Source organism: Podarcis melisellensis, assembly GCF_964234715.1.
Source record: "Podarcis melisellensis genome assembly, chromosome: 4".
Lineage (NCBI taxonomy): Eukaryota > Metazoa > Chordata > Lepidosauria > Squamata > Lacertidae > Podarcis > Podarcis melisellensis.
This window is the reverse complement of record NC_138531.1, coordinates 100,244,910-100,257,960: the sequence shown is the minus strand read 5'-3', so window position 1 is coordinate 100,257,960 and position 13,051 is coordinate 100,244,910. Positions and strand designations below refer to the sequence as shown.

General features: G+C 50.0%; 1 long non-coding RNA gene across 1 annotated transcript in view; it reads right to left on the bottom strand.

Moving 5' to 3' along the window:
• LOC309369442 overlaps window positions 1–13,051 on the bottom strand; it is a 74,437-nt gene that overhangs the window by 43,154 nt on the left and 18,232 nt on the right. The window lies entirely within an intron of this gene.

Below are 13,051 nucleotides of genomic sequence, written 5' to 3'. Positions count from 1 at the left end.
TGTCTTCTAAAAGTCTGGTAGTTGTTCTTCTCTTAGACGTCTGGTGGGTGGGCGTTCCACAGGGCAGGTGCCACTACCGAGAAGGCCCTCTGCCTGGTTCCCTGTAACTTGGCTTCTCGCAGCGAGGGAACCACCAGAAGGCCCTCGGCGCTGGACCTCAGTGTCCAGGCAGAACGGTGGGGGTGGAGGCGCTCCTTCAGGGATACAGGACCGAGGCCATTTAGGGCTTTCAAGGTCAATACCAACACTTTGAATTGTGCTCAGAAACATACTGGGAGCCAGTGTAGGTCTTTCAAGACTGGTGTTATGTGGTCTCGGTAGCTGCTCCCAGTCACCAGTCTAGCTGCCGCATTCTGGATTAATTTCAGTTTCTGGGTAACCTTCAAAGGTAGCCCCACATAGAGCACATTGCAGTAGTCCAAGCGAGAGTTAACCAGAGCATGTACCACTCTGGCGAGACAGTCCGCAGGCAGGTAGGGCCTCAGCCTGCGTACCAGATGGAGCTGGTAAACAGCTGCCCTGTACACAGAATTGACCTGTGCCTCCATGGACAGCTGGGAGTCCAGAATTAGACTCCCAGGCTGCGCGCCTGGTCCTTCAGGGGCATAGTTACCCCATTCAGGACCAGGGACTCCTCCACAGCTGCCCGCCTCCTGTCCGCCAAAAACAGTACTTCTGTCTTGTCAGGATTCAACGTCAATCTGTTGAAAGCATTTATATCCCTCCTTTCTCTGCAAGATGTTGCTTTCACGACTCTGAACCTCCTACCAACATTGCAGTTCTGTGATTCCCTGCCTTTGTTGCTTTGCGGGAGTAAATTCATGGCTTGACCAGCGACTTGTGGCTGAGCAGTGGTTTGTTCAGAGCGACCTGTATGCGCCCCTTTCTGCGTTCCCACACACCGTGGGGTCATGTTTGCTCCTTCAGAGGCAGTTTCTGGGCTGCCCAGGAGCCGAGATCCTCTCCCAACGTGTTTTCATCTCGGCTTTTTCCTCTTGCACTGAACGTTGCAAGTATCCTTTATTTTTATTCTTGTTAGGATTCCAGTGCATCCATTAAAGCCAGAGCAGCGGATGCTTCTGCAGCTAATGGAGAAGAGTCTCTTCCACTGTGTCAGTTCCCAAGGGTCCATTAGTCTCCCTGGGCTATTAGGCATCCATTTGTGGGGGGGGGGGAGAGGAGGAGATGAGGGCGCAGGGATCCCATGTCCCTTTTAAGCAAGCGAAAAGACAGAGCGCAGCATTGCAAAGCAGGTAAGGGAAGTTTCTCTTTGGAAAGAACATTATTATTGATTGCATTTCCATGCTAGCTTTTCTTCCAAGGAGCTCCCAACAACCTTGTGAGGTAGGACAGGCTGAGAAGCACTGACTGGCCCCCCAGGGTCACACCCAGTGAGCTTCATGGCCAAGTGGAGATCTGCACCCAGGTCTCTAACCATTGCACTGCACTGCCTGTTGTGAAATAACACAGAACAGGGACTCGGCCTTTTCTATTTGTTCTGGATCCTAGGGCCCAGCCCAGGATGCAAGAACCAGAATCTGGAGAGTGCCTCTGAACATGTGCAAAGGGCATTTCCCTCCCTCCAGTCAAATAACCTCTGGCAGTGGCTCTTTGCAGGAGAGATTTGCCTGTTGTTGTTTTTTTAAGCATCAGAATACTCATGGGGAAAACCAGAACTATTGCTTATCCCCACCTAAAGGGGAAGGGAGGGGGGCATTGTCCAGTGCAAATCAAAATAATGCAATGAAATCAGACCCTGTCCTGTGTTGCAATTAGTCTATGTTTCGTTTTCATTTCATGAAAAAAATACTTTACAGTTCAGTGTTGTTTTTATTTTGAATTCTGTGGGGCCTTAATCGGGCTTTGGGGGCAGCAGTGCCTCTCATTAGCAGCTTCTGGAAGCTGCAAGAGGAGTGAATCATAGAATCATAGAATTGTAGAGTTGGGAGGGACCCCGAGGGTCATCTAGTCCAACCCCCTGCAGTGCAGGAATCTTTGGCCCAACGTGGGACTCGAATCCACAACCTTGAGATTAAGAGTCTCCTGCTCTTACCAGCTGAGCTATCGAGGGTGCTATTGTGCTCAAATGCAGCTTTTAATCTTTATTATTGCATTTCTACTTGCCCCCCCCTTCCCGCCCCGCAGGAGTTCAAGGTGCCACACGGTTCTCCCTCTTGCCATTTGATCTCTGCAACAGCCCTGCGAGGTAGGCTGGCCTGAGAGACCGGTTTCATATTGCATTTATTTTGAATTACACGTATCTCATCTTTTCAGTGCTTGGGGCCTTTCAAGGACAGAATCCAGCCCAGGAGGGTGGCAGTGCTGAATCCGAGAATCATGTCCCTCGATGTGCTTTGGCTGTGATTTCTGCGTTGCAGGGAGAGTCAGACTAGATGACTCTTGGGTAGGGTTACCAGATGTCCCCAGTTCCCGGGGACAGTCCCTGGGTTTGCAAATCTGTCCCTGGACAAATTCCGTCCCTGGAATGTCCCCAGATTTGGAAATCTGTTCCGGGAAACGTGGCAGCGGCAGGCAGCCTCAGCAGCCCGGAGCCAGCCTGGTAGCGCAGTTGGCTCTGGCTGGCTTCAGGAGCTGCTCACTGCCGCCACCACTGCCAAAGATGAACCGGGGACGTCTGGCAGTACAGATCTCCTGATCCCTCCCCCCCTTTGTTTTGACTGATTGGGGGAGGCTCGGGAATTGCGGGCGGCCATGTCTTGTCCAGGAGGGGTGCAAGGCTCGTGGTTTCTCTGCCAGGCAAGGTGCAAAGCCCTTCTTTTGCACCCTGTGAAACATAAATGCACAGAGTTTTTTTTAAAAAAACTGGGCAATGGCCGGCTGGCCGCGACTCCCAAGCCTCCCCCAATCTGTCAAAACAAAGGGAGAAGGGGGCAGGAGACCAGGGAAGGCTTGGGAGTCATGGGTGGGTGGCAAGCCGTTGCCCAGTTTTTTTAAAAAAACTGCGCATTTATGTTTCACAGGGTGCAAAAGAAGGGCTTTGCACCTTTAGACAACATGCATGTGTGCTTGGGCCCAGGGTCTTTCGCCTCACCATCCTCACCACTGACTCCCTGTTGCTACTCAGCTTCAAAAAAAGACCCCGGATTTATTGAAAAAAAAAATCTGGTAACCATACTCTTGGGGGCCCCTTCCAACTCCATCATTCTATGACCTGCCCGCATCTCTCGCCTTTTCATTTCGGAAAGGAAAGCCTGGAGCCCTGGTGACATTTACTGGGTTCGAGTGGGCAGGGAGAGAGAGAGGCGCGCTCTGCAGAGCGAGAACGGGAGAAGAAGAAGGACGGCACTCGCGTCACAATGGCCATCCTTGGCAGGTTTTGAATAAACATCCACAATTTTTTACTGATAATAATTAGCTAAACAGTTGGAGGATCTATACAACTCTGTAACATGCAGAAAATAGCATTATTGGAGAAACCAAAGACTGGAACTGAGGGAAGTCGGGGGTGGGTTTTGTGGGGGGAGGAAAAAATGGGGGGGGGGGAATAAGGCTATGTTTTTAGAAAATATGTTTGGTTATAACTTTGAATTATTATTATTATTATTTTTTTAAAAAAGAGAATACATGAAAGCCAACAGTTCCAAGAGGGGGGAAAGGGTATTTGAATGGGAAACACACATCTTTGTTCTTAGACAGTGTTAGACAAAACTAAGATGAAATGCTGCTATCATTGAACATGGTTTTGGGGTGAAAGCACATTCTAAGGGAATGTACTGGCACATGTTGGTTAATACAACAGTACTGTAGCTTTGGACTTTATTAAAACATGACTAATTCCAGCTCAAAAAACAAAACACGAACAAAACAAAACAACAATGGCCATCCTCGCAGGGGGAGCGTTTGCGCCCGCGAGATGGAAGGAGCCAGCTGCAGAGAGGTTGCAGGCAATGAATGGACAAGAGGCAGAAGCGAGCCGGCTCCGTCTTGGGCTCAGAGTGCTGATCATTGTTCGAGATAATCAATGTGGGAAGCCTTGGCAACCTTGAGATGGAGACACGTGCTGGTACAAAAGAGCGAGAGGAATCCGCGCTCTGCTTCGAAGGCTCTTGAGGCGTCTCTGCGTAAGCGAGACCCGCTTTCGAGGCCGGGGAACGAGTGCCAGGCAGGCTGTCCGTCGAGTGGCCGACAAATTAGTTTCCCTGTGACTTGTTCTGACTTGGTGCATTTTCCTCCTCGAAGCAGAGCACGGGGGAGGCCGCGCAGAGAAGGGATGGCGCTCAATGTGACTGCAAACTCTGAGCGTGCGAGGGGGAAAGGGCCAGGGCAAGGAGGGCTAGCAATGGATCCAGGGCCGGATTGAGGTTTGATGAGGCCCTAAGCTCCTGAAGGTAATGGGGCCCTTTATACAGTCATACCCCAGGGTACAGGTGCTTCAGGCTGCGTTTTTTCGGGTTATGGACCGCGGAAACCCAGAAGTACCAGAATGGGTTACTTCTGGGTTTTGGCAGTCACGCATGCGCAGAAGTGCTAAATCGAGCTTTGTGCATGTGCAGAAGTGCCGAATCGGAACCCACGCGTGCACAGATGCGCAGCTGTGGGTTGCAAACGTGCATCCCGCACGTTTCCGAAGCTCCCAAACGATCGACTGATGGTTAAGTCCAGTCAAAGGCAACTATGGGGTTGCAGTGCTTCCAGGCCAAGGGAGTCGGCATTTGTCCACAGACAGCTTTCTGGGTCATGTGGCCAGCAGGACTAAAGCACTTCTGGTGCAACGGGACACCGTGACGGAAACCAGAGTGCACGGAAACGCCGTTTACCTTCCTGCTGCAGTGGTACCTATTTATCTACTTGCACTGGTGTGCTTTCAAACTGCTAGGTTGGCAGGAGCTGGGACACAGCAACAGGATCTCACCCTGTCGCGGGGATTCAAACCGCCGACCTTCCAATCAGCAAACCCAAGAGGCTTAGTGGTTTAACCCAAAACTACTGTATAAAGGTAAAGTTACCCCTGCCCGTACGGGCCAGTCTTGACAGACTCTGGGGTTGTGCGCCCATCTCACTTAAGAGGCCAGGGGCCAGCGCTGTCCGGAGACACTTCCGGGTCACGTGGCCAGCGTGACATCGCTGCTCTGGCAAGCCAGAGCCGCACACGGAAACGCCGTTTACCTTCCCGCTGGTAAGCGGTCCCTATTTATCTACTTGCACCCGGAGGTGCTTTCGAACTGCTAGGTTGGCAGGCGCTGGGACCGAGCAGCGGGAGCGCACCCCGCCGCAGGGATTCGAACCGCCGACCTTTCGATCGGCAAGTCCTAGGCGCTGAGGCTTTAACCCACAGCGCCACCTGCGTCCCTAAACTACTGTATACTGAACTGTAAAATATTTTTTTAATGAAACGAAACATAGACTAATTGCAACACAGGACAGGTCAGTGGTTTAGACCACAGCGCCACCCGTGTCCCTGAAACTAAAAGTAATAATACCCTCAGTGGGTAACAGAAAGGGATGGTTTTGGAGTAATTTAAGAACTTCCTGAGACCTTATATCTGACCTCAGTCACTGAGATCATGCAGAAGAGCACTGTTAATTGTCCCCATGTTTGCAAAAGCCAAGCAGGACTCATCCAGAGATCAGGTGTTCAGTGTTGCTGTTCCCAGACTGTGGAATACTCTTCCAGCAGAGATCATAGAATCCTAGAATCATAGAGTTGGAAGAGACCACAAGGGCCATCGAGTCCAACCCCCTGCTAAGCAGGAAACACCATCAGAGCACTCCTGACATATGGTTGTCAAGCCTCTGCTTAAAGACCTCCAAAGAAGGAGACTCCACCACACTCCTTGACAGCAAATTCCACTGTCGAACAGCTCTTACTGTCAGGAAGTTCTTCCTAATGTTTAGGTGGAATCTTCTTTCTTGTAGTTCGGAACCATTGCTCCGTGTCCGCTTCTCTGGAGCAGCAGAAAACAACCTTTCTCCCTCCTCTATGTGACATCCTTTTATATATTTGAACATGGCTATCATATCACCCCTTAACCTCCTCTTCTCCAGGCTAAACATGCCCAGCTCCCTTAGCCGTTCCTCATAAGGCATCGTTTCCAGGCCTTTGACCATTTTGGTTGCCCTGCTCTGGACACGTTCCAGTTTGTCAGTGTCCTTCTTGAACTGTGGTGCCCAGAACTGGACACAGTACTCCAGGTGAGGTCTGACCAGAGCAGAATACAGTGGCACTATTACTTCCCTTGATCTAGATGCTATACTCCTATTGATGCAGCCCAGAATTGCATTGGCTTTTTTAGCTGCCGCCTCACACTGTTGGCTCATGTCAAGTTTGTGGTCAACCAAGACTCCTAGATCCTTTTCACATGTACTGCTCTCAAGCCAGGTGTCACCCATCTTGTCAGGGACGAAATCTTCAATGCGCCACAACTAAGGATCCTGCGCGGAGATTCATTTTCCCGCTTGGACTTCCTTTCTGAGCACGGGATTTGGCTCACTTGCGTGAGTCACCAGAATCTTCCTTTGCGAGGCGCCAGCTCACAGCCCACGCTGCGCAATGTCACATCACGAGGACATTTTATTTATTGTTTCCTAACATTTATGTGCTGCTTGTTTGCAAAGCCAAACCAAGCCCCAAAGTGGTTTGCAAGAAAGATAATACAGTAAAATTGCCATAAGAAAGATTACCAGCGATAACTTAAAAGACTTTCGGAAAACTAAAATGACAACAGAACTAAAAGCAGGTTAAAACTCGCATCAACCTCCTGAACATCTGCGTAGGCTTGTCTACACAAAAAAACTGTTTTTAGCAGGTGTGTGAGTGGGGAGAAAGAACGGCGAAGGAACCTGCCTGATGTCAATTGGCAGGGAGTTCCAAAGTTCTGAGTTATTACAAAGGCGGAATGGGTCTTATGTGCATCTGTGAGAGTGCCAGTTCTGTGGATCAAAGTGGTCGAGTTTGTGTATACAGTGGGACCTCAGGTTAAGTACTTAATTCGTTCTGGAGGTCCGTTCTTAACCTGAAACTGTTCTTAACCTGAAGCACCACTTTAGCTAATGGGGCCTCCTGCTGCTGCCGCACCGCCAGAGCACGATTCTTATCCTGAAGCAAAGTTCTTAACCTGAAGCACTATTTCTGGGTTAGCGTAGTCTGTAACCTGAAGCGTCTGTAACCTGAAGCGTATGTAACCTGAGGTACCACTGTATGGAATAAGGAGATCTCACAGGTAAACTGTTCCCAGGTTGTTTTAAGAAGTGCTAGTGACTTTGTGAATGAGACAGAATGGCAGGACTGGGTAGAGCCAGATTCTGAGCTATTAACTCTGCTATAAGCTGTAAACGGTAAGGTAAAGGTAAAGGGACCCCTGACCATTAGGTCCAGTTGTGGACGACTCTGGGGTTGCGGCGCTCATCTCGCTTTGTTGGCTGAGGGAGCCGGCGTACAGCTTCCGGGTCATGTGGCCAGCATGACTAAGCCGCTTCTGGTGAACCAGAGCAGCGCACGGAAACGCCGTTTACCTTCCCGCCGGAGCGGTACCTGTTTATATACTTGCACTTTGACGTGCATTCGAACTGCTAGGTTGGCAGGAGCAGGGACCGAGCAACAGGAGCTCACCCCGTCCATCACGGGGATTCGAATTGCTGACCTTCTGATCGGCAAGTCCTAGACTCTGTGATTTAACCCACAGCGCCACACGCGTCCCTGTAAATGGTGTGTGTGTGTGTGTGTGTGTGTGTGTGTACATCTGGTGCGCAAGCGCATTATTTATTTCAGGCCCTAATCTTCTTATTCATGGACCTGCTTCCTATCACAAATTGCACGGGGAATATTGCTTTGCAAAAAGGAAGGAGGCAATCAATTAGACGCTCCCCTGCTTTCTGACAAATGCAAAAAGAAAGGGGGAAGAGAAACCCGGCGAGGATTAAGTTGAAGAGCACAACCAAGGGAAGAAAATTGAAATAAGGACAAAGAGGGAAATTATTCTGGGTTCCTGGGGAAATGAAGCCCGCTGTTATTTCGGTGATGCATATGTTTGCATAGAGAGCAGCGCTCCTTGCTTGCTCCCGCACAGAGATGTTTGTGAGCTGGCCCTTTTCAAAGGGAGCTTGAAGTAACCAGGCAGAGGGCCTTCTCGGTAGTGGCGCCCGCCCTGTGGAACTCCCTCCCACCAGATGTCAAGGAAATAAACAACGGTCTGACTTTTAGAAGACATCTGAAGACAGCCCTGTTTAAGGAAGTTTTTAATGTTTGACATTTTATTGTGTTTAATATTCTGTTGGGAGCCGCCCAGAGCACGATTTCTGTTCTCATCCTGGAGCAAGGTTCTTAACCTGAAGCACTATTTCTGGGTTAGCGGAGTCTGTTACCTGAAGCGTATGTAACCTGAAGCGTATGTAACCCGAGGTACCACTGTCTTAGTTATGAGATTTAAATGTAATAGTGAAAGTAAGAAATGTATACTAAATGATTAGATTGGAAAAAATTCAGATGTGATTGATGGAAGTCAAAAAAAATGTATAAGATGTAAAATTATGTTTAATTGTTGTTGAAAATGATATGGTAGAACAAATAAAAATTTATATTTATAAAGAAAAAGCTCAGCGGAGCTGCCTCCCTCCCGCAGTTGCGGAGCAATGACTCATTCCTGAGACTTTCCTTCTCCAAAGCTGCTCTTGCAACGTGCCAGCCGAGCTCCATTGAAGCCAAGCTGTCTTTGGAGAGCTGTCGAGAGCATTTAGAGGCCCCTCGAAGCCCTGGAGAAGGAGGCGCAAGTGGGAGAGGAAGACTCAGCGGAAAGCGAGGCCTCTTGGCTCTCGAAACGCAGGCACCTGCCTTCGACGGAGGCAGGGAGCGGGGACCAGGTGGAGTGGCCAAGGAGGGTGACTCACGGGGCTCCAGAAGAATGTCGGAGAGCGCGCGTCTCGCTTCTGCGCTCTCTCCAGAGCCCCGGGATCTTTTGTCGCCTGCGAAAGCGGGAGATCTTAATCGGGCGACTTGTCATTCAGAGAGCTGCTTTGCGGGAGAATAATAGAAGCCAAGATACGGACAGTGAGGGATGTCGTTGCACAGAGAGGTGGGCGCCCTCAGAAGGGCGCTCAGGTGGATGTGAACTGGAGGAGGAGATAAGGGCATCCTTTCACCGGAGCGCTCTTCTTCGCAAGGAGAGATTTCCACACGCAGGGAACGCGTGGGGAAGATGAGGCCTGGAGGAGGACAACAGCGATTTTCTGAGCCGATGGCCGTCACCTTTCGTTGCGGCGTTGAATTCCCCTGTGTTCCAGTTACAGATAGGTAGCCGTGTTGGTCTGCCATAGTCAAAACAAAAAAAATTCCTTCCAGTAGCACCTTAAAGACCAACAAAGTCAGTTCTTGGTATGAGCTTTCGTGTGCATGCACACTTCTTCAGTTTCCCCTGTGTTGTTTGTGAACTGAATGGAAGAATCGTTTCGGGTGCCAGGGTGAGAGCCTACGAGGAGAGAATCGTGGCATCCCAACATTGGAAGGGACCCCTGAGAGCCATCTAGTCTAACCCCCTGTAATGCAGGAAGAAATGCAGCAAATGTCAATGAGAGCAGGAGTCCTAGAAGTATGGAGCGACTTCTGGCTCCCCAAAGGGAGAACCGGCTGGTCCTCCTGGGAGATCAGTTTTCCTAGCTGACAGGGGTCATCTTGGTCGTCTTGTCAATATCCTTCTTAAACTGGGGTGCCCAAAAGGAGGAGGGGAATTCTCAAGATCTCCTTTCTCCAAACGAGGCATCATTTTTTAAATCCATGTTTAAACTTTGGAACTCCCTGCCACAGCAGGCAGTGATGGCCACCAACCTAGATGGCTTTTGAAGTGGATTAGACAAAGAGAGGCCTATCAAAGGCTACTAGCCAGGAGGGAGCAATAATAATAATAATAATAATAATAATAATAATAATAATAATAATAATATTTATACCCCTGGCTGGGCTTCCCCAGCCACTCAGGGTGGCTTCCAACAAAATATTAAAATACAGTAATGCATCAAACAATAAAAGCTTCCCTAAACAGGGCTGCCTTCAGATGTCTTCTAAAAGTCAGGTAGTTGTTCTTCTCTTTGACATCTGGTAGGAGGGTGTTTCACAGGGCGGGTGCCACCACCGAGAAGGCCCTCTTCCTGGTTCCCTGTAACTTGGCTTCTCGCAGTGAGGGAACCACCAGAAGGCCCTCAGAGCTGGACCTCAGTGTCCGGGCTGAACGATGGGGGTGGAGACGCTCCTTCAGGTATCCTGGGCCAAGGCCATTTAGGGCTTTAAAGGTCAGCACCAACACTTTGAATTGTGCTCAGAAACGTACTGGGAGCCAGTGTAGGTCTTTCAGGACTGGTGTTATATGGTCTCGGCAGCCACTCCCAGTCACCAGTCTAGCTGCCGCATTCTGGATTAATTGCAGTTTCTGGGTCACCTTCAAAGGTAGCCCCACGTAGAGCACATTGCAGTAGTCCAAGCGGGAGATAACTAGAGCATGCACCACTCTGCTGAGGCAGTCCGTGGGCAGGGAGGGTCTCAGCCTGCGTACCAGATGGAGCTGGTAGACAGCTGTCCTGGACACAGAATGGACCTGCGCCTCCATGGACAGCTGCCAGTCCAAAATGCATCTGAATGCCAGCTGCTCGATACTACAGGAGAGGAGAGGGCCCTTGCGTTCGAATCCTGCCTGCGGAGTTGCTTTTGGGGCATCTGTTTGGCCACCGTGAGAACTGGTCTACATGGCCCATTGGCCTGATCCTGCAGGCTCTTCTTATGTTTCAAACCATTTTAAAAATATCTCTGTCTTTGGCCCCCGGGCTGGAGTCCCTCTCCCTCCCTGCCGTAACAATTGAGTTAGTTTTGTGGCTTGAAAATATTTCCTTTGCTTCTTCCCGAGCAGAGAACCTGTGACAGCCGTGATAACGTGCGATCAAATTATTACTTAAGAAGCCTGGAATGTGGGTGACGAAGAAACTGTGTTTCTTTTAACAGAAGTTCTAATTGTTAACAAATATTGAATTAACTTCTTAAGTGACAGCTCATACAATGCCGTTCCAAAATACTAAATTTAGACGAGGTGAACAAACAGCCAATGGTACGAGTTATTAAATCTCCTTAAGTCTCTTAGCTACCTGGTTCTCTGAGGCTGACGTCATCCCATGCCCCAGTTTGGGCTTTTTCTGCCAGAAAGTTCTTCCTGGTGTCCGAGTTGGAATCTCCTTTCATGTAACATGAAGCCATGGGTTCGAGTCCTACCTTCCAGAGCTGGAGAAAACCTTGGGGCTAGACTCCTGCAATGTGCTCTGTGTGGGGCTGCCCCTAAGCTTTATGGTGTTTATGGAAGACAATCTTACTTGGCTACGTGAAATATACTCAGAGTCCAGTGTGAATTTCATGCTCTTTATTCAGCTCATGGACGCGGGTGGCGCTGTGGGTTAAACCACAGAGCCTAGGACTTGCTGATCAGAAGGTTGGCAGTTCGAATCCCCACCACAGGGTGAGCTCCCGTTGCTCGGTCCCAGCTCCTGCCCACATAGCAGTTTGAAAGCACGTCAAAGTGCAAGTAGATCAATAGGTACTACTCCTGCGGGAAGGTAAACTGCGTTTCCGTGCGCTGCTCTGGTTCGCCAGAAGCAGCTTAGTCCTGCTGGCCACATGACCCGGAAGCTGTACGCCGGCTCCCTCAGCCAATAAAGCAAGATGAGCGTCACAACCCCAGAGTCGGCCGCGACTGGACCTAATGGTCAGGGGTCCCTTTACCTTTACCTTTATTCAACTCATAGTAGCAATGAATGAAGCTTTCCCCAAAACGTCTAGCTATATATACATTATTTACAGAATGGGCCCCGTGTGATTGGCTAATTCCAGGCTGCTCCCGTAGGCCAATCAGGTTGTTGATTCACTTCCTCCAGAAGCCTGATTGGCTGCTCCTGCAGGCCAATCAGGTCGCTGATCTACTTACACCTGGAGCTGGATTGGGTGGCTCCTGTGGACCAATCAGACTGCTGCATTCTGGATCCTATTGATCTAGGATTCAGCTCAGTACGTAACACCACAAGTGATTGCAGAAGAAGAAGAAGAAGAAGAAGAAGAAGAAGAAGAAGAAGAAGAAGAAGAAGAAGAAGAAGAAGAAGAGGAAGCCGCCTTTGAGCTGGGTGCAGAAGCTCCATCTGGCGCAGGGATTCAGAGGCAAGGCTGCAGACTGGACCAGTTAGCAACACAGGACATCATTTTAAAAACATCTGCTCCGGCTGCCCATCTGCTGCAGAGTCGGGTTCTTTTGTAAATTTACAAAGCCCTGAAGTACTTCGGTCCAGAGCGGCTGAGAGATTGCCTGAAGCATTTTCTCTCTCGAATGATCACTGAGATCATCTTTGTTTGTCCCCTGAGAGGCTGAATCTCGCCTGATGTCAACACATAACCAAGCCTTGAGCTGTCGGCCCAGTCTTGTGGAATCCGCTTCCAGCAGAGACTCGGCAGGCATCTTCAGTATTAGTTTTTAAACATTTGATTCCTGCCTTGCAGGTGTGATAGGTCTTAGATTGAGGTCTTAGATATATGTTAAATGTTCATAAATGTACCAACCAAGCACGTACATAGATCAGCACAGGAAGACCGACCTGAAACCATTTTGATTCCCAAACTGACCAAATGATTTCTCTGCAAGGTCAAAGGAAAATGGAAAAGCCTCCCCATTGTCTTTTCCTTCGCAAATCCTGTCTTAAGGGTATGCCTGCATTTGAATAGGGTGTGAGCCTGTGACCTGGCCCAGGAACTACCGTATTTTTCGTCCTATAGGGCGCACCGGCCCATAGGACGCACCTCGGGTTTTTTTTGGGGGGGGGAATGAATTTTAAAAAAAAATTTCCCCCCACAGCCGCGGCTGCAGCCCCAAGCCTTGCAGACACCTGCCCAAAGCATGGGGCGCCCTCCAGAGGGCTCCCCGTGCTTCAGGCTGCAGGCTGCAGGCTGCTGCCCCAAGCCTCGCACGCCCACCGGGACCTCCCGCCGGGCGCACAAGGCTTGCGAACACCTGCCCGAAGCACAGGGAGCCCTCCAGAGGGCTCCCCGTGCTTCGGGCGGATAGCTTCCTGAAGGCTG